At 37.1% G+C, this 18,453-nt stretch overlaps 1 long non-coding RNA gene across 6 annotated transcripts in view; it reads left to right on the forward strand.

The window, feature by feature from the left end:
* Window positions 1-18,453, forward strand: part of LOC110262070 (uncharacterized) — a 1,266,882-nt gene that overhangs the window by 728,693 nt on the left and 519,736 nt on the right. For all 6 annotated transcript variants that reach the window (XR_014813695.1, XR_014813705.1, XR_014813708.1 and 3 more), the window contains one exon: window positions 15,806-15,867. This is a non-coding gene — a long non-coding RNA (uncharacterized LOC110262070). The remainder of the gene's footprint in view (window positions 1-15,805; window positions 15,868-18,453) is intronic.

An 18,453-nucleotide genomic window follows, 5' to 3' on the forward strand; every position in this document is an offset into this window, starting at 1 on the left:
GAGAAACCTAATAATATTTTCTCTTTCAAAAACCATGTGTTTCTCTTTTTAGGAAATTCTTCTTTGGTATTCTCTGTTAAGAATTGAGTTTTGGAAATATGATTGAATAATCAAGGGACATAATTGCATGAAGGTGCTAAACTAGAGCAAACTAAAACAGCAGGTAAATGTGATCCCCTATGTGATATTCCACAAGGCTGACAAGGCTGTATTTGCTTACACTGGGGAGTCTGAAAAGGACTGATAGACAATGGCACAAATGAAAAACAAAATGAAACAGCAGTGCCAAATCTGTTTCTTTTTTGCAAAGTAAGCCAAAAAAGGTTTTTGATTGATTAAAAAAAGGTTGGCCTCTCTTTAGTCACAGCTATAATACTTAGGTGAAAACAAATTATAAACCCAGGCAAAAGGTTAGGCTCTTCTATACTCTTCTGACTCATTGAGAACCATTTTTTGTGTTTAATTTTTTGTTTTGTTCTGTTTGGTCTGCTTGTTAGCTCTTGGTTGGCAACATCAAGACTTGAGGCATAAGTTGAGGCATAAGGTCATTTGATGAACTTTCTAAAAATACTTGCAATGGACTGACTGTCCAATGATAAAATGCCCACGAATCCTCATTCTAAGTCCACAGGAAGACCTGGAACAATATTCTGGGCTGAGGTTCTGGGAGTTGAAGCAAGAAGGTGAGAAAATGCTGGGATTGTTGTATGACAGTAGAATGTGCCTGAGATATTTATGAAAAATCAGGTTTCAGAACCAAGGAGAGGTTCATTGTAGGGAAACAGGGTCATTGTAAGGTTCAGAGTTAGTGGCCAAGAGATAGATGCCTTATATACAAATTGCTATCTGAACTAATAGAATCAATGCCAAAAATATCCTCAAAGTCATGCATTTACCTACGCTTTTTCTTTCTGCTCCTTCCTCCTCTTTCCTCCATCTTTTCATTGTGAGAGGCAATATAATGACAAATAAGAAAGTTGACTGATTGGTTTTAAATCCAAGTTCTGACACTTACTGGCCTTGACGGTTACCTAATCAGCCTAGGCCCATTCATTAAATAGGAATACTAAGAATAAATGCCTTGGAGATTTGAAGTTTAAATTTGAACATGTGTAATCAGCACAGAACTTATAGCACAAATCTTAATTATTTTTATTATTGTTGTTGTGCCCTTTGGCAGGAAAAAGCCAGGCTGACTTAGCAAATCAGATACCTAAAAAATTTAAATTTTACTTTCACATGGGAATTAATCTTTGGTTCTTACCTCTCTTAAATTTCCCTTTTTTGAATCCACTAGCATTCCTTAGGAAGAATCTGTAAATTCTAATAGTGCCAATTTTCTTAGTTACTCTCCAGGAAATAATATGCAATTCTAGCTAATATTAACTCCATCTCTCTTTCTGTCATCCACTTTGATAGATTTAAAATCCTTTAACAATAGGTGGTTTAAACAGTTGTTTTCCCAGGAACCATCATTATAATAAATAGCCCCAAAGAGCTGAATTGGCATTTCTTGTCATTAAAAAAAAAATAGTCTTTGAAGAGGCATACCAAGCAGAATAACCACAGGACACAATCAATGCAGTTAAACAATCTGTATTTTTTTTTTAAATTACTCTGAAATTACTATAGTACTGCTATGATGTATCTATACTTATAATTCAGTTTTGATGCTTCTATTCATTGAAAACTTTAGAACTAAAATTTTTGATAAAAATAGGATATAATGCCCTGCTTCATTGCTTAATAGCACATAAAAAAAGAATATGACAAAAACATGCAATCTGTCTTTTAAATATGAACTGCAAAACATAAAATGAGGTTGGGCCATAGAAGCTCTTCTTATAGTATTTATTTCTATGTCTGGGACTGTTATTTGACCTTAAATGTGCTTTATTTAATTCAGTATTCTTTTTTGCACATTCTATTCATTTTTCCCTCTAGTTTCTGACACCAATGTGCCCTTAGGAAATGTTCTGAATGCATGTATTATTGCAATTCGTTTGAACTTCATGAGTAAAAGTTCTGTTTGGACCCTCAGTTAAGAGCTGAGCATAAGTCAGAAACAAAACAGATCAAATCCTGCCCTCAGTGTGCTTCTGTTGTCATAATGACACAGTACAGTGTTCACAACGCTGAGTAGCATCCACACAGCAGGGTAAGGCACAGCCCCGAGTGTAAGGAGAGTCTTTCATAAAATTCTAGAGTCCTGGGGTGCATGAGGGATTTCTCTGGAATGGATGGGCAAAATAAACCTTATGGCACTGTTTCTCTTCCATGTGTAGAGTTTTCTGAGAGGAAAAACACAAATGCCTAATAATTCAACATCTGTTTTCAAGGGAAAAAAGTTCAAATTGCAAAGCTTCTGCCCAGGTGGTGCAGAATGAAAAAGGGGCTGCTTGTCTTGAGGGTGGGGAGTGTTAATGGCTCCAAGTTTGGAGGGAAAAAAATGCTTCAGATAAATTTTAGAATTAAAAATTCCAGTGCACAGCCTGAAAATGAATGCAGAAAAGAAGAAGGGATAAGGAATGAAACTACAACTACTCTGTGGGGTAACATGAAATCTATCCTCTGTTTGGGATCCATGGGAATGTCTGTGGATTACACAACCTGAATGTCTGTGGATTACATGACCTTTGGGAAAATAATTCTCTTCTCTCAGTGGTTTCACAGGGTGTTTGGAGTATATATGTAAGTGCAGGTGTGCGCTTTGCCCAATGATTCCAAGTGACCAGAATAAAATTTTTTAAAAGATATATGTACCTATACCTCACACTGGCTGCAATACCGCTAATGGGGTTGGACTCCGTGTTAGTGTTTTGCAAAGAAATAGAACAAATCAGATACGGCACTATCTCTGTCTCTGAAAGAGACAGAGAGACAGAGAAGAGAGAAAGACAGAGAAAAGAGAGAGAAACATTTATTTTAAGGAAATAGCTCGTGTGATTATGGAGGCTAAGAAGGCCCTAAATCTGAAACTGTCTGAGTCCGAAGGCCTGAGAAGCAGAAAAAGGCCATGGTTTAAATTTCACTCCAAGTCCGAAGGGAATACAAGGCCATTGTCCCCGCTCGGTGATGGTCAGGCAGAGAAAGTGATTTCTCTTACTTTGCCTTTTTGTTCTGTTTGGGCCTTCAATGGATTGGATGAGGCCTACTGGCATTGGAGAAGGCAGTCTGCTTTATTCCATCTCTAAATTCAAATGTTAATCTCCTCTAGACACACCCTCACAGATCCAGAATAATATTCAGCCAGCTATTTGGGCACCTTGAGGCCCAGTCACCTTGACACAAAAAAATTAACCATCACAGATCCACTCCAGGCCTATTCTGATAAAGCTCTGTGGATATTCAGACATAACACTTAGAGAGCAGCCACTGGACTCTGTGGATTATTATGTGCCATTGTCTGGGGGAAAGGAGGGGTGGGGATCAGGAGGGTTTACCAAGTTCTGTGTGAAGGGGTGGTGGTACTCCAAGGAGAGGAGAAATTTGCAAGAGCAAACATTAAAGTAAAGGTTTCTCCCCCACCCTCTCCCACTCTGCCACCCACACACGAGTCATCTATTAGTGACATAGTAGACAGTTTTGAGGATGAGCATAAGTATGCAAGGCCTGTGTGTGTCACTGGTCTACTAAGGCCAGTAATTATGGCCATATCTTACCAAAGGAGACAGATGTTCCTGGAGAGGGTCTGGAACTGGTTACAGGAACCAAAGTGGAAGTAAAAGATGGATTTGAGCTGGTTGTTCTATGAATTGTCTCTGGATCAGATAAAATACAAATCTTTCTCCTCTAAAAATTAGAATGAGAATATAGCCTATAATAGGTTTGTATGAGCAGGTCGATGTTGGAAAAGAGACTTTTGAACAAGCCCCTTGGTTTGGTCTGAAAGATAATTAGCACTTGGCTCATTGCCAAAACCTCTCTGCCATCAATCAAATGCACAACTCATGTTTATCTAGATAAAAATGGAATCTGTGTCTGTAGGTTTACTTCTACCTAGCAGTGAAGGTCCTCTCAAAATAGATACAAAAATAATAGAGTTTGGAGTTTCCGTCGTGGCGCAGTGGTTAATGAATCCGACTAGGAACCATGAGGTTGCGGGTTCGGTCCTTGCCCTTGCTCAGTGGGTTAACGATCCGGCGTTGCCGTGAGCTGTGGTGTAGGTTGCAGATGCAGCTCGGATCCCGCGTTGCTGTGGCTCTGGCATAGGCCAGTGGCTACAGCTCTGATTCGACCCCTAGCCTGGGAACCTCCATATGCCGAGGGAGCAGCCCAAAGTAATAGCAAAAAAAAAAAAAAAAAAAAAAAAAAAAAACCCAAAAAATAATAATAATAGTTTACCTAGCTTTTTTAAAAAAAACATAGTGTTTTTTTGGGTTTTTTTTTTGTTTTTTGTTTTTTGTTTTCTTTTTAGGCCTCACCTATGCATATGGAAGCTCCCAGGCTAGGGGTCAAATCAGAGATACAGCTGCCAGCCTACACCACAGCCACAGCAACACCAGATCTGAGCCACATCTGCAACCTACACCACAGCTCACGGCAATGCCAGATCCTTAACCCACTGAGCGAGGCCAGGGATCAGACCCACATTCTCATGGATACTAGTCAGGTTCACAACCCACTGAGCCACAACGGGAACTCCCAAAAGCATAGATTCTTACTGCATCTTCCTGTGTTGCCCCACCACCTAGCACAGTGCCTGGACCATTGAACACTGATTACTTCCCCTTGGAAGAAATGTACAAAGATGCTGGGCCAGAGTCTATGATGTTTTAGAGAACTTGCTCTTTTAAAGGAAATATGTTATCAATGCCTTTGCAAAGAAAATGAAACGGTGGGGTCAGGAATTGTTTGTCTAATCTATCTTTTATGAATCTTTAGATACTTTAAAGGGAAGTAGACCCGAAGAAAGAAACAATGAGTGTTTTCCTCTGAGCACAAAGCATACTTCATTCAAAAAATATACTTAGTTTTTCACCAGGCTTTCCAGACTTTCATTTATCTTTACTTAAATTCAAGTGTGTGACTGAAGCTAAAGGTCACTTTATTTACCAAAATCCAAATGTCAACAAATAAGCATTCTCTCTCCTGCTTTTCCCAAATCAGCATGCGCGGAATAGAACACAATGCTCTAAGACCTTCTCCACAGAGATATTAAATGAAAGCATTAATCCATACAAAATATGTTAATTCCTGGTCTACTTAGCCCACAGGAACAGAAAGGATAATATGTCAGGAATCAAAACCTTGCGTTCTAAATAATCCTTTCCTAAGTCTTACTGAGCAGAAGTCCCTGGGAATAATTGTAGTGATTCTGAAAGATCTGGCCGGAGAAGTAGAACACACAGGTTCTGAGGGCATCCATGCTATTCAGTGCCCATATAACTGGAGAAAAACTGTTTTGACCCCTACAGCCCTCACATTTAACTGCCTGAAAATTCGTGATAAAATTTACCTTAAGACTGCTGTTAAATGGGACAGAATATTGGAAGTGGTGAGAATTTGATACTCTACAAAAGTTGAAAAATGTTACATGTACTCAAATTCTAACAATCATAATAGTGATGATATGATTATGCTAACTGTGAGTGTGGACCCTTTTGATGAAGCTTCTGTATCCTTGCAGATGTGCGTGCAATGGTTATGTCAATGGCTATTCTGGAGCTACTTTTTGGAACCCTAATTATATGCCAGGCACTGTGATAAATGCTCTGCAAGGTCATAGTCATAAACTATTATAACTGTTATAGACAGAATCTATGATTGAACTTGAGAAACCAATGGCAAATTATATTAGAATAGAGTAATGTCATGGTATAAAGCAAGGGGTTTTGGGAACACCTAGGAGAGGCACTGAACCCACGTGCCAAGGAGGAAAACTTTGAGCAGAAGGGATCGACTGTGGCAGTGATGTTTGCCTGTATTGTTAGAAGTTGAAAATTCCTAAAGACATAAGCAAGAGTTCAGGTGTAACTTCCATTTCTCTGGCTTTTATGGGAGGTAATAACTACATTTCTTCTCTCTTGGGCTATAGCAGCTTAAACTTCTTATATTCTGAAAAAAATTGCACATAAAAAATGGGGCTTATGGGAAAAATGGGACCCATGCAGATCACTCCTAACCTATTGTAAACAGAATGCTAATAAAACACAGCTATAATCCAAATGAAAAGAGCAGCTTAAAGAAAACCTCTTAAATCCCACAGAAACAAAAGAACTGCTCTGGAAAACATAGGTCTTTACCTTAAAAAGAAAAGAGATAAGTAGCTTAAGAAAGTTTGTTTAAGAATTTCCAGGATGACTGTGTCATGCGGACAAGGTTAAAACGTACGCAGATCAGGAAAACGTCTCCCCAAGCAGAACAGGTGGTCAGTCTGAGCCGTGGGCAAAGAGTGGGCATGATGGCTGTACAGGACCATTTCCCCAACTGCTTGCTGTGCTCAGCTGATATTAGCCCAAAATTAACTGTCTAGGAAGAATCCTTTTTGAACTAACATAACTTCTCCATTGTGCTAACATCAGCCTCTTAGTTATCAAGTGCGTATGAGCTGATTCACCTTATAAACACTCATATTGTTGCAAAAAAGACTGTTGAGATACTTATTAAAATGTGATGATGGATTCTGAGGAGTTCTGCTCTGGGGCACATTATCTTGCTTGCCATAGTTCCTGGCACACTGTAGGAGCTGAATAAATATGTAACCAAGTGCCCCCATGAATTCTTCTAAAACCTCTTATCGCTCAGCGGTATCATGCAGGAGAAGCTGGTCTCACTATGAACACTTTCCCCAAGCCCCCTGTGATTGGCACTTCAGTCATTTGTGATCACTCACCCACTTCTTATTCTTTTATTAGGAAAATGTATAATTTATTCAATTTTAAGGGTATACGCTAAGGAGGAAGTTGGAGATAAACTATTATTTACTACTTGGGCACTGTTTTATGCTTAAATATGCCATTTAATTTACTTTTAAGAGCCAAATGATATGCTAAGTTTTATATGTTCAACTAAAAAAATGGGAAAAAATCAATCAAAGTTCAAGAGGATGATGTATTTTGTCCAAAGACACTCAAGTAGTCGTCGTTGAAGCTGCAATATAAACTCAGGTGTGTCTTCCTCTGATATTTATACCTCTCCCCCTTTTAATGCTAGTGCTAAATGATAGTAGTAGAAGGCTTATTTATGTCAGTGTAACTTGTTTTCTTATAGAAATCTAAATCTATATCTTGGCAAAGTTTTTGTTTGTTTTTGCTTTTTTTAGGGTGGCACCTACAGCATATGGAGGTTCCCAGGCTAGGGGTTGAATTGGAGCTGTAGCTGCCAACCTACACCACAGCACAGCAACACAGGATCCACGCTGCATCTGCAACCTACACCACAGCTCAAGGCAACACCGGATCCCCGACCCACTGAGCAAGGCCAAGGATCGAACCCACATCCTCATGGGTACTAGTCGGATTCGTTTCCACTCCACCACAATGGGAACTCCCAACAAAGATTGGCATTAGAATTTTAATAATCATCTCCAATTAAATATAAAGGACTGGTGTTCTTATGATACTTCAGTTTCTTTAATTTCACACCCATAATTCCACTTAAAATAATCTCTTAGCGACAGATGTTTAGACCTTTAAGTGGACTCAGTAGCCACAAAAGCCTTGGTCCAACTCATAAATAGAGCTGGTAAACTTCTTATAGAAATAAAAATGACTTAGCTCATTTTTTAAAGAGCTTTAAGAAACATCGAAGGGTTTTTGGACTTCTGCCTAGTTAAATATGTTTTTATGAACACCCTAGAAATTTCTATAGCATTTTTTCAGTCACTAGGAATGCAACTGAAAGGAAAAATTCATTGTTTAGTACAGTATAAAGTCTTAACTCATGAAGAATCCAACTAAAATGACTTCGGTTGCCTCCCCTGCCAACAGAAAAGAAATTCACTCCACAGGAGGTCCCAACTCCAAGTGCTGTCAAATTTGTTGGCAAAACAGATTCTCTTCTTACCCATTGTTATGTTAAGGTCTGGCCTTACCTCACTAATAGCGCCCCTATTTGCTTATAGTCATAATTGATTTTACTTTAATTCAGTAATTCAGTCAGCTGTTCTGTGTGCTGGGAATACACTGGTAAGAAAGAAACATAATGGGTTCCTGTGCTCTTGGATCATACATTCTGGTGGTGGGGGACATTTTTAAGGAGGAATTATTAGCAAGGAATATGTTAACTTCAGATTTGTTTTATGAAACCGATACTCAATTTTCTCCTTCAGTCGTTCAAATCCATCACCAGATAATCTGAAACAACACATTTTCCTTTCTGCACATCAACAACTTAATGTATGTTAAAAATATTGTGCACATTCAGTGACAGTATTTATCTGATTAGCGCTTAGTAGGACTTTTGTCCTGTAAGAGAACAGGATCCTCATGAAAGGAAACACAATGACTGTTTTATAGGGTATAAAAGACTCAAAGCATCAATTAAAATGCTAGATTCTACGAAATGGTACTGGGAGGGAGTGGGTTCCTCTAGACCTATGTGTAGACACTGTAACAGGGCTATTGTCTTGGAGCATCTCTGGTTAATTGCACTTAGCAATAGATCTGGTGTTACATAATCTTTTAGAACTTTAATATTCTTCCCAGCAAAGGGTGCATTCTAAATGTTGTCCCTCAAAAGGAATCATATATGATGGCATGCATCATGTGATAGAATTTATACTGCATGGATTTCATGGCTAGGTAACAAGTGATACAGCTTCTAGCTGGCTTTCCTTCTCCTTGGGGAGCTGAGCTTGAAATCCATGAGCTGATGTATAAATAAATCTATAAAATCATCTATCATGAAGTTTCCATATTAAAGAAGCCACATGGCAATAGGAAGAGATGTCCAAGTAGCCCCAATCAGTACCTAATTATCTGAGACTTCTTAGTACCAACTACTAGAAATGGAAGTGAACAAACCATCCTCAGCCTTTTGGTTGACCTCAGCTCATGCCATGTGGAACAGAGATGAGCTATCTTCACAGAGTCTTGCCCAAATTGTAGATTAGTGAGCAAAATAAATGGCTTTGTTTCAAACTACTCAGATTTGAGGTGGTTTGTGATGTGTCACAGCAACTGAAACACATAGGTACAGGTTAAGAGCACCATGTGACATGTTATAGAAACTTAATACGTCCGGCATGACTGAGTGGGATAGATAGAGATTTACCTATTGACTACTGAATGTGCTGTTTCTTAGATACACAAAAAATGCACCCCAAACTGAGAAACACATTTTTGTTCCTCTGAGTAGTTGTTTTTAGTAATAGTAGAAAGTCAGAAGTAGGAAATTCATTTTTGCTTCCAAGTCATTGTCTTTGTGTCATTTCCTGGACAAAATTCAAGCAACATACTAACTGGCATTTTTCAAATAATTGTGCTCTATACAAATTAAAAATAAAAAGGGTACTGTAGGAGTTCCCATTGCAGCTTAGCAGAAACGAAGCTGACTAGTATCCATGAGGACGTGGGTTCAATCTCTGGCCTTGCTCAATGGGCTAAAGATCCAGAATTGCAGTGAGCTGTGGTATAGGTCATAGATGTGGCTCAGATCTGGCGTAGCTGTGGCTGTGATATAGACCAGCAGCTGCAGGTCCGATTTGACAGCTAGCCTGGGAACTTCCATATGCCTCAGGTGCAACCCTAAAGAAAAATAATGAAATAAAATAAAATAAAATAAATATAAAAGGGTAGTGTATATGGAAAATTGAAGAACTTGGCTCTAATTTTTTGCCCTACTTTAATCCATACCCTTTGTCGTGTAACTTTCCAGTGACAGCCCATTATGGACAAGATCTATCTCACTTCTTGAATCTGGACTTGGTGTTGTGACTCATTACCAATGGATGTTAGTAGACTTCAGGCCATGACGAGACTTAAAAACACCTTTATATAATCTGCTTATGCATTTCTGTCTCTGCCATTCCCATTAAAACACGCCAGAGGTTACATGTAAGAGGTTGGAGATATGGTAGCAGAGCTGAAAATACCAATAGCCCAGTCAGCCAAGGAAGGACAGTCTAAATCAGCTGACAGCGGCCAACCCAGGCATAGAATAGCCTGGCAGAGATTGAAAGTAATACCCAATCAAATCAATATAAATCTCTTGCTTTTAGACACATGAGATTATTAAAGGTCTTTTCTTGAAAGATACTGAGTTTCAGTGTGGCTATTGTGCGTAAAAATGAATACAGTATTATTGAATGTCAATAAATGGCCTTAAATTATTATGAGGAAGAAACTTATGTATGTGTAAGAATGGAGTTTTTACTTGAGTAGTGATTCAGCAATGACTTTATGGTATCTATGTTTGTATCTGATACCTCAAAACTTCCTGTAATGTCATAAGAAGTACAATGGTGTTAAAGAAAGAATAATTCACTCAGAATTACAATGAGCAGATTACAACAATGAATTTTTTTTTTTTTGTCTTTTGTCTCTTTAGGGCTGCACCTGTGGCATATGGAGGTTCCCAGGCTAGGGGTTGAAACAGAACTGTAGCTACTGGCCTACACCACAGCCACAGCAATGTGGCATCCAGGCCATGTCTGTGACCTACATTACAGCTCATGGCAACACCAGATCCTTAACCCACTGAGTGAAGCCAGGGATCAAACTTGCACCCTCACAGATCCTAGTCGGTTTGTTAACCACTGACCCATGACAGGAACTCCTCATAAATGAAATTTAACAGGATGTGAAGTAATGGAGCAACCACTAAAAAAACTGAAACGGAAAGTATAACTGATACTAAGAAAGGAGGGAAAACAGGATCATATAAAATGATCAGTTAAAACCACAAAAAAAAAAAAAAAAAGAAAGGAAAAGAAGACAGAGGAATGAAGAACAGAGAAACATAGACGATAGTAACAAATACAGTAGATGCCAATCTAACAATATCAATAATCACCTTGAATGTCAATGATCTAGTGAAAAGACAGTTTGTCAGGATGTAAAAATAAAAAAAAATAACATATGTTGTCTACAAGAACTCACTTTATACAAAGTTACGTATAGACCAAATGGGTGGATAAAAATATACCGTGCTGGAGTTCCTGCTGTGGTGCAGCAGAAACGAATCTGACTAGGAACCATGAGGTTGTGGGTTCAATCCCTGGTCTCACCCAGTGGGTTAAGGATCTGGCATTGCCATGAGCTGTGGTGTAGGTCACAGATGTGGCTCAGATCCTGCATTGCTGTGGCTATGGCATAGGCCAGCACCTACAGCTCCGATTCAACCCCTAGCCTGGGAATCTCCATGTGCCACTGGTGCAGCCCTAAAAAAGCAAAAAAAAAAAAAGCAAAAAAAATATATATGTGTGTATGTGTGTGTGTGTGTATAATATAGCTCATGCTAATTCTAAGCAAATCAAACAGGAGAAGTTTTATTAATTTCAGACAAAGAAGACATTAGAGTTATTAGAAATAAAGAAGGACTTTATATAATGATGAGGGGGCCACTTTTCCAAGAATACTTAACAATGTGCATCTATGTAATAGAGCATCAAATCACATGATGCAAAAAAATGGTAGAAAGAGAAATAAATGAATTCACTATTATAGTTGGAAAATCCAACACCTCTCTATAGAAATGCACAGGTCCAGCAGACCAAAAATCAGTAAAGATTTAACTGAATTCAACAACACCATTAATTGACTAGATATAATGTATATCTGTAGGCTATCTTCATCCAACAGCAGAGGAATAAACTTTCTTTTCAAGGTTATGTGAGACATTCACCAAGACAGACCCACAATTTCAGCCTAACACACACCTTAAAAATTTTAAAGAATTTTGCTGTTCTCAGATCACAATGGAATTAAACTAGAAGCAAATAACAGAGAAATAACTGGAAAAAAATTAAAAATCCCCAAATACATGGTGGTTAAACAATATTCATCTATGTAATTGATGGGTCAAAAGGAAATTATTTCAGGTGAATGAAAATGAAAACACAGCTTATCAAAATTTGTGTGATGCAGCAATGACAGTACTTAGAGGGAAATTTATGCCATTGAATGACTATTTTAGAAAAGAAGAAGGATCTGACATTAGTCATATTAGTAAAGTAGAAAAAGAAGAACAACTTATTTCCAAAGTAAGAGAAGAAAATAAATAATCAGAATTAGGGCAGAAAGCAATTAAACTGAGCACAGCATATTAAGAGAAAATCAACACCACCAAAAGCTGTTTCTCTGAAGAGATTCATAAAATTGACAAGTCTCTAAACAGTCCAGCCAACAAAAAAGAAAGAGAACACAAATTGCCAATACCTGGGGGATTGAAAGGGGACATGGTCACAGATCCTTTAGACATTATAGATGGTAATAAAGAAATGTTAAAAACAACTCTGTGCCCATGGATTTGATAACCTAGGTGAAACGGAACAATTCCTTGAAAAATCCAAGCTGTCAAAACTCACACAAGAATAAACAGACAATCCAAATAGGCTTCTAGCTATTAAGTACATTGAATTTGGATAGCTCTGGGGAGCAGGAAGAGTGGCCTTAAATGAGATTTGAGATATTATCGCAAGTATGGGTATCAAAGAGACAGAATCCATGGTTTATTTTTTTTAATAGCCTTTTTTGAAAATAGCTTTAGGTTCATAGCCATACTGAGTGGAAGATACAGAGAGTTCCAACTTTACATGTGTACAATCACCCGTTTATCAACATTATAGATTTATCAACATCCTGTACCAGAGTAGCACATTTGGTACAACCGATGAACCTATAGTGATGTATCATTATCATATAAAATCCGTAGTTTATATTATGTCTCACTATATGCTGTTGTGCACTCTGCAGGTTTGGATACATGTATAAGGAAATGTATTCAGCACTATAAAATCATGGAGAGTATTTTCACTTTCCTGAAATCCTCTGTGCTCCACCTGTTCATTCCTCCTTTCCCCTTAACCCCTGGCAACCTCTGATCTTTTTACTCTTTCAATAGCTTTGCTTTTCCGAAATGTCATATAGTTGGAATCATATAGTATGTAGAGTTTCAGATTAGCTTCTTTCACCTAGTAAGATACATTTGTTTCCTCCATTTCTTTTCATGGCCAGATCACTTCTTTCTCTTAAATGCAAAATAACATTCCATTTTATGGATGTACCACAGTGTATTCATCCATTTTTTTCTACTGAAAAATGTCTGGATGGCTTCCAAGTTTTGATGATTAACCATAAGTTTGCTTAAAACATCCATTTGTGGGGTTTTGTGTGGTCATAATGTTTTGCTATTTTCATGAAAAACCAAGGACTGCTATTGCTGGATTATATGATAAGAATATGTTTAGTTTTGTGAGAAACTATCAAATCGTGTTCCCAAGAGTCTTTACCATTTTGCATTTTGGTGGGAATCAGCAGTAAGTGAGAGTTTCTATTGTTCCATATCCTCACTGGCATTTGGTATTGTCAGTGTTTTGCATTTTGGCCACTCCAATACATGCACAGGGGTTTCTCATTGTTCGTTAATAATGTACTTTGTTGAACATCTTTTCATATGCTTATTTTCCAAAGGTATATCTTCTACAGGAGGTGCCTGTTCAGGTCTTTGTCAATTTTTAAAATCAGACTGTTATTTTTTTCTAATTGGTGAGTTTTAAGAGTTCTTTGTATATTTCAGATAACAGTTCTTTGTCAGATATGTATTCACAAATTTTTTTTTTTCCCTGTCTGTGGCTTGTCTTCTCATTCTCATGACATTGTCTTTCTCAGAGCAGGAATTTTTAATTTTAATGAAGTCTGGCTTATCCATTATTTCTTTCATAAACTGTACCTTTGGTCTTGTGACTCTATATTTTGTTTTGTCTTTTTCTATATTTTTTAACAAGAGTTTTTCAGCCCAGAATTAAGTGGAAAGCTGAAGCACTATGGGAACTAAAGAAGTTCCAAAAGAAATCAGAATTATAATAAACATTTACATTTAATATCTGATTTCATTTTCACCACAATTATATATACATGATACTATAACATGAAATTATTTTACAAATTAGGAATGTGAGGAATTCCCTGGTGGCTGTTTCTGTGGCTCACGGCAATGCTCTGATGCGGGTTCTTTCCCTGGCCGGGGAGCTTCTGCATGCCTTGGATGTAGCCAAAAAAAAAAAAAAAAAAAAACCTCCCTTCCAAAACCAAACAAATAAATTAGGAGTGTGAAACTAAGAGAGAGTAGTAGTATTCCGAAGCCAGGACTCAAATACAGAAAGATCCAGGATTCTAACACAGTCAAGATTCTGTAACACTACTGTATTTATTCACTTCACTACCTCCAGAATGTCTTTAGACAGCAGTGCTTAAATGTTCAGTCGCACAAAATGTGGATATGGTTATAAATTGCAAGAAAAGGTTTCAGTAGTTTGTGGAAATAAGGCAAAAGTCCTCTTCAGTTTCTTGTTTAGAGCCCACGTTCCTCAGCACCTCCCTCCTCTCATACTTCTTATCATTGCATTGTTAGCAGCTTCAGATAATCATTAATTATCCATCATCAATTATGCTTACATTATCGTTTCAAATAGATACAATGTCTGATTGATTTGACTAAAATAACCCCCTTGTTTAATTGTCAATTTGCATAAATTCACATGCAATGAGGTGTTGCACAGTGATTCATTAGGTGCTGAAAACAGCAGCAACAACCTGAGCAATGGGAGCCTCAGTCACACAAATTATTGCAATTCTCATCTGGAAAGGAACTCCATTAAAACTGACTTTCCTTAGTTTGGAAGTGTGACAAGGAGTTTGCAAATTTACACTACCATAGACTTCCTGGGGAGACACTACAGGGAACACGTACCCATGACCACTGGCAAGACATCTGCCCAGCAAGTAATTGAAACTCGTTCCTGTGCTGGTCCAGTGCTTTGATGGCAGGGTGATGAGTTTCCATGCTGGTGCTCTCATTAGAAGGATGGCTGTCGGAATGTGACCCCCGAGTCTAGGGAGTTGAATGATTCACTCTCCTCCTTGACTGAAAGTGAGGTTTCTGCTGAAGGTGAGTGAGGTGAACTACCAAATTTACTAAAGACTAGAAAATTTACTAAAAGACTGTTTTCCTTTGCTTCTTGGATAATAATATTTTGAAGTGCCTACTATGGGCTCAGCATATATTAGGACTCTTACACAATTTTATTCGCATTATATACGACAATCTTATGAAATTTATGATGCTATCATATTTTCAGAGGTCACAAATTGGACAAGTGGCAAAGTTGCAATAGGTCCTAAGTCTAATGGACTCAGATCTTTTCTATACTATCTCCCAGTATCTATGCATAACTACTTAACCAGAAACTAGAAGAACTTAAGAGATATTATTATTCATATGTGGGTCGCATATTTTTAAAATGCATGTTAAGATAATTTCTTCTATTTCTAGTAGAGCTGCATTTTTTTTTAAGCCACTACTAGTCCAGAGGTGGTTTTAAGCAAAGCATGGTTACACAATATATTTTCTGGATTTTTTGGTTATACTTTAGTACCATTTGATATTTTTATGGCTCTACAGTGTCCTAAGAATATCAAAGCCACTGTGATTAACATAATCTCTATGGCATTTGTGGAATTTAGATAGTATTTTTAATCCCCACTTTACAGAGGGGAAAATTCAGAAATTTACTTGCCTGTAATTATGAAACTCTTAAATAAAGGACTCACGGACCTCTAACCTCAAGTCTATCCTCTTTTCCTCTACACTGTAGTGCTTTTATTGTTTGTTTGTTTATTCCTCTTTCTCTCTTTGATTTCAGATGACCAGTGTACTCCTGAAGGCTCCTGACTCTCCAGAATAGTTGGGCACCTGCAGAATGCAGTAAGTGTCACCAATTAGGATACTTTCCTATAAGTCCCTTACCCTATTAGAATATGTTGTCCCATTGTCCCTAAGTCCCAAACTCTCAAGATCCAGAAAAAAAATTTTTAATATTATTTCTCTGCCTTTTTTTTTTACCCTAGAGCTCATGTGCCATTATAAGCTTTGAGTTCTGTGAAACCTCTGGCATCTCGTTTCACCTGCCAACTATTATCTCGACAAGTGTCTTTTTCTGAGCATTTTCACTTTATGTCAGACTAATTTCTCAACATAAACCAAAGTACTACCTAGGGGACTGCCACAATAACTTAAAAGTTAACAAAAACTCATTAATTTGGGGCCCTAAATAAGTTTGAGGGAATAATAGTATTCATTTAAAAAGAACAAGATGTAGTAATAAAACAAAATAAATGGATATGTAAAATCAAATATCCAGCAGGAAATTTGAGAAAGGAAACAGACATTCATTGAAATAGAAATTATCTTCAGTAGTTGGAGTAACAACTAGCTTAGGCATAATGACCATGTATATTCATAAACTGGAAAATAATACTAAAGCAGTTCCTAATAAAGAAAAAAACTTATATAAAAGAAAAAATTTTAAATGAAGAAGAAATTAACAAATACTATGAAGAGGAACCAGACATAACAGAAACTCTAAGGTGGAACTTTAAACTCTTCCTTCGAAGCTATTAATTGGGGAATAGGTGTGATTTATCATCTACATTGATAAGAGGGAAAGAAAATAATAGACAGTGAATCAATAAAAAGCAAAAGTTTGAAATCAATCAGAACCTCTTTTTTCTTAGTAGGCTCTCCTCTGGTCTTTTGGGCACACAGACAAGTCAATACGCTATTTCAATGTTTTGTAACCTTTATTTGATTGTAAAATATCTTTTACTCAGAGCAGCCAATTTTAAATACAAGGCTGAATCAAACCCCAGAATTTTCCTCATTCTTGATGATGCCATAGTGTTTCCAGAAATAGAAACCCTCTTCTTTGTTGGTTTTGGAAGGGGTGCCCACCATATAGAAATATGAAAAAGAGGCTGTGGTTGATGAGATTTTTCTAGTACAAGTAAATAAAAGTGTCCTGAGTTAAACAACACATCCTCACTTGTTCAGGTGTCTGCTTTGGGGAGTTGAAACACTTATCTTTGCTTGGGATATGTACTCGTAATCAGTGTGAGACAACTGTACCCTTGCTAACATAGGGTTTCATAAACTGTAAGGTAATATTTCTGATATATTGGTTAATAGTTGCATATTAAGATTATACCATTTTCATTTACGTATTTGTTTTTATTTTGTATTTTTTTTTAGGGCCAAAGGTGTGGCATATGGAAGTTCCCAAGCTAGGGGTTGAATTGGAGCTGCCAGCCTATGCCACAGCCACAGAAACGCCAGATCTAAGCTGCGTCTGTGACCTACACCACAGCTCATGGCAACGCCAGATCCTTACGCCACTGAGTGAGGCCAGGGATTGAACCCGCAGCTTCATGAATACTAGTTGGGTTCGTTTTTGCTGAGCCACCACAGGAACTCCAAGATTATACCATTTTTAATTTGGGATGTGAAAGTAACCCCATTTTAAAACGTAATAGATTTTTTTCTCCTCACATCTTTATTTTTTTTGAAATTACATCATTTCAAAATCTTAAGTACTTAAACTACTATAAGAAAATCTCTGCATGAAACCTGTTTTAGTATCAAAAGTAGCCACATCCTACTATAGTCTAGCTGATTTTACTTCTCGGTTATGATTACTTAAATACAGTAAAATAGATAAAGGGGAGATTAGTTATATAACACCTTCAAAATATTTGAATAGTAGTGTGTTTTAAATATTTAATAGATATGAATTACCACTACATGTACTAAAATATTGTAATTGCACATAAAACCCTTGTTCTTATTTTTAAATGCATTCAGGGGAAAGTTATTTAAATAAAAATTATATTCCCAGGTGAAAATCATAGAATTGTATGATTCTTATGCTTCTACTTATTATGCAGTCTTAATAAGTAGCAGGTTATTATAAGAATGAAATGTTATTGTTATTCATTCCAACCAATTGGACTTAAAGTACTGTCAATTTTCAAAAGTACAGTGCTGAGTTTGCACCGGCTCTGAAATAGCTGACACTTTTGTTAAAATGTGTTTGGTTTTTCTTATTGCAAGAACCAATTGTATTCTGAAATAAATATTGCAGTTTTCTTAGCAATGTGACAATGACATAAACATTTATTAGTGTAGAGTGTGTTAAATATTGCATATTGTCCCAGAAGCAATAAATGCCACTGCCACCTGATTTCTACTTCATTATATTTAAGATATGGTAACTGGAAAGATACTATCATGAGGTCAAATATCTTTGATCCCCATTGTAGAAATTGCTAGTATTTTAGAAATTAGTTGAAGTTAAAGACTTATCTCTGCTCTGATTTACATAATGCCATGTCATTTTGTACAATATTGAGATTCATGGTGAAATTATCCTCATGATTAGAGGCCCAGACTGAATCACATCTCTGCTAGAGGCATTTATCTTATTAATTCTTGTTATACAAAGATTGGAATAAACCT

Source organism: Sus scrofa, chromosome 8 (assembly GCF_054392235.1).
Source record: "Sus scrofa isolate SSC_HxYL_T2T_F1_AM1 chromosome 8, Sscrofa_HxYL_maternal_Yorkshire_Landrace_v2.0, whole genome shotgun sequence".
Lineage (NCBI taxonomy): Eukaryota > Metazoa > Chordata > Mammalia > Artiodactyla > Suidae > Sus > Sus scrofa.